This window comes from Mytilus galloprovincialis, chromosome 11, assembly GCF_965363235.1.
Source record: "Mytilus galloprovincialis chromosome 11, xbMytGall1.hap1.1, whole genome shotgun sequence".
Classification (NCBI taxonomy): Eukaryota; Metazoa; Mollusca; class Bivalvia; order Mytilida; family Mytilidae; genus Mytilus; species Mytilus galloprovincialis.
In genome coordinates, this window is record NC_134848.1 from 26,855,975 (window position 1) to 26,860,030 (window position 4,056).

The following is a 4,056-nucleotide window of genomic DNA, read 5'->3' on the forward strand; positions in this document are numbered from 1 at the left end:
ACGACGAGTTTAATTTGTTTTTAGTTTAATTTTTTTTATATATTACTTTTTCCCCATATCTTATACTATTGAAATTGAGTATTGACAGATCGTCTACTGCCTATGGGTAAGCCAAACAAATTGTATTTTGCGCTGTAACAGATCATGCAGGTTAGTAACGTGTATTTAATGAACTCCCGAAAACTTCTGAATTAAAAGTAAAAGAGGTTATGCATCGGTAATTGTGTATCTAGATCTTTTATAGCACATTATATACAGCAAATATTCCATGAAAGGATATGAACGTAAAAGGGACGTACTCTTTGGGGCGAAGGACCCAGGTTCGTAACCGGAAGTTCAATTTTCGATACAAATAAACAAAAATCTTGGAAATCTTGAACAGAGACAATACCCGGAGTTAAGAAGCAGTAGCCAAAAGAAATCATTGCTAAATGTTAGCTTGCTGGTGGATTTAAGCAAATATTATCATTATCTGTATATATCCGGCTATAAATTTTGCGTGTACCTACACATTTGTGTACTAAAAATTGTCCAGAGTCACAGTGTCATGTATACATTTTTTAGTTGCTACTACTCTCTAGCCTAGACTAGGTCGATATGGTATGAATAGTTCAGTTAAATCAAGAATTTAGCCATATGTAAACAGGCCACAACTTGAATTATTGTTGTAATAACTCAATTATATACTAATATTACACTATGTAACTATCAACTGACTATGGATTTAAGTTTAATAATTTATTATCTGTATACATTGTGTATATACTAATTTTGAATTAATTTTTTTTTTTTTTTAAATTACTAACTATTATCGACACAACTACAAGTATGAGTATACATAATTTTTAATTGTTATTGTTTCTTTGTACAGTCATTTGGTTTTCTTATGTCAATGCTATGTAGAATGGTGGAACTAATATTTACTTTTTGTTTAGTTGTAGCACAATGTTGGGTAGATGAGTTAGAGACCTTGCTCGGCCACAGAACACGGCCAAGGGTTGGAACAGTTGGACCAGAGACTTGGACAACAAGGACACTAGTTTTAACAGATGGGTTACCAGACTGGACTGGATTCATGACTCATCACGCCACTAACTCAAATCCTTTGGTCACCTACATTTGTACATTGAATCATCATCAGATGTTATTTATGCCAACCCCTAGAGCTTTGCATTGGTATGATCCAGTTGAGAATTTTTCAGGTAATCGTCAGATTTACTAGTTAAAAGCAGTATATTACTTTTAAGTTAAACCCCCGCATGTACAAAATGTACATGTGATTACAACATATAACAACATATTTATATAGATTAAGACAACTTTTTCTAATCTTATGGGTTAGATTGAAAAGATTTGTGTAACGTTTATATTTCAGTTTCTAAACTTAATTGCTGAATGTGTTACTTTTACAAATTTATATGGCCTTACAATGATGGGATGCCGCATCATGTGTTAGAAATAAAAAAAAAAACTTTCGTAAATATGAGGTTACATTCTATATAATTGTTATATAATATATTAAATGAATTTTGAATGGAGGACGCTATCGATTTATATAACATTATAATATTTATCTTGTTTAATAACCTGATAAAAAATCAGATATGCATGTACTGCATGAATACAGATTTTGCAATAACGTACCACAATTTAAAGGACAAAAGTTAATAGAAGTGTATGTTTATTGATCACTAATTTAGGACAGACTTCTTTTTGCTGTTTGCCACAAACCCTACAAACCAGTCTCAGGGTTTGGAACATTTTCATTATTATTGATTTTTTTTTATACATGTATATATATATTTAGGGAAAAAAGGGGTGCAATGGTTTTATCTTGTAATCAACTTTTAAATGACTATTTTAAGTTTTGTGTAATTTAAATTTGTCAGTAGCAGTTAAACGGATCTGTACATGTAATATTAGCAAATCTATTACAAACTAAGTAATTATTTACAGCTTGTCTTGCAGTCTGCTCCACCGTTAAAAATCTTTAGTATTTAGGTGTCGAAAACAGCTTTAATTTATATATATACTAGTCTAGAATGTATTGTAATCTTCATCCTGGGAATTCTAGAAGTTGCCCATTTACGAGTATCGTACACTGTATGTTTAGGTGCCGTTTGTTATTTTAGGCTGGTGCATTACGAGGAACTTTTCATTTGCATAAATCATTGGCCCTACTGGTTGCTTGGCAACAGTTGATTCCAAATTATGGTTGTTATTTATTATGATTTATAGTACCGGTTGAATTTCAGTAACAGTTAACATGAATGCTGGGACTATTTGAAATGTTATGCTTTTAATTATGAGGGTATCTAGATGTTGTTAAGCACTTGTTTGTGCTTTGTTTTTTGTGTAACACAGGTCATTTTTTTATAACTTTTGGATGTCCTAACAGGTAACTTTAAACTTTAACCAGGTTTACTTTGATTAATATAGGCTTTCTTGTGATATCCAAGTTCAAATCACCTTGTCCTTTAATGGAAATAAGGTTTCATTTGGGCAACCTGGTTCAAACCTAAGATGAGAGAGAGAGTGGTTGCTGCTGTTATACTAAATGTTTGTTTCTGCATACATGGATATAGAGAAGACTCTAGTATAGGGTTCTCATAGTCATTCTTTTAATTTGCGTTTGCCTGAGTTGATCCAGTTATTCTTGCTTCGTATTTATGGGCGTTTACATTATAATAATTTCACTCCTACATAGTCATCTTACACATTCAGGTATTGACCATCCAATCTTTTATGGTAATACACTTTACAACGGACAAATGTCAGCTTTTACCTCAAAAACTAACAAAACATAAAGCAAACTTATATAAAGTAGAAATACTGTTGCCTGCATATATATGGCTTATTTTGGCTTCAATATTGATTCACTTGCACATCTATGCTTCTACTAAAACTCCTTTATTTTTAAACCAGTTGCAGGTATGATAAGAGTTATGTTTTTCTAATATATTTTATGGTGATATGATATTAAACCCCCATGACAGGTTGGTGCTAGATTTTCGTATATTCAAGACAGTTTTTCGAACAGCTTAATTGAGGTCTGGAGCTGGCATGTTGGTAACTGTTCGTAGTCCCTTATTGATTTTTGTAATATTGTCATTTTCAATTTTTGTGTTGTTTAATTTGTTACTTATTCTGATATTGGACTCTTTATGATTTTTACTGTGCATATTGTTGTGCGTTGCTTCTTCTTCATTTAGTGAGATTTTGAAACACTTGTTTCACCCCTCGCCATTTATTATTAAGTATCTGTTCCAAGTCTGGGGCCTCTGGCCTATGTTAGTTTGGGATGAACTTTTATTTTAGATTTGAGTTTAGTATGACTTTCATTATCTCTAAAAAAAATCATTATGGATGAAGCCATTTCTGGTTTTTAGAGGGATTCCTTCAGATGCTTGGCCCCAACTGCAGATGTTTATCCTGCTATTACCCCAATGGAATTTTTACAGTTATTTCAGACCTTTAGTAACCGTTTATTTGTAAGTTCCACATGTACACCACCCGTATCAGAGAGGACAGTCTTTCTTTTTTTTGATGAGTTCGGTTCTCTAGTTGATTTATTGAATTCATTTCCAATCTCTTTATGAATTGTTAAGGTATTGCTTACTTGTACATTTTGTATCTCTCTCAACAAAAATTGTGACATTACTAATTTACTAGGATTGGATATTATTTTTTTTTGTAAGTTAATGTGTGTCAAAATTGAGGTTTGAGTTTTTAAGAAGGTATTAAACACTCCAGGTCAGAGTCATGCTGAAGTTTAGCAATATTTTCTTATCTTGTGTTGGTATGAATTCAGTGTATTTGAAGCTGTCCTTTCATTGATTTTGGAGGATTTTTAAATGGGTTGGAGATCCAATACTGACACTTAATACAGGGTTTTATAGAAGAAGAATTATTATTTTTCTTGATTTATTATGCTTTAAATTGTATTCATATTACTATGTAGCTATACTTCCATGTAGCTATTTGCCGTACAGAATTGTAGGAGATTTTTAATGTTTGATGTTTGAATAGTAGAATCCTCAATAGTAAGTATGTTTT

At 31.8% G+C, this 4,056-nt stretch overlaps 1 long non-coding RNA gene across 1 annotated transcript; it reads left to right on the top strand.

Annotated features, from left to right (window-relative positions):
* The first annotated feature begins 536 nt into the window (after window positions 1-536).
* LOC143051919 (uncharacterized) lies at window positions 537-3,611 on the top strand. The gene is made up of 2 exons (XR_012970947.1): window positions 537-600; window positions 942-3,611. It is a non-coding gene; the product is annotated as an uncharacterized LOC143051919 (long non-coding RNA).
* The last annotated feature ends 445 nt before the right edge of the window (window positions 3,612-4,056 follow it).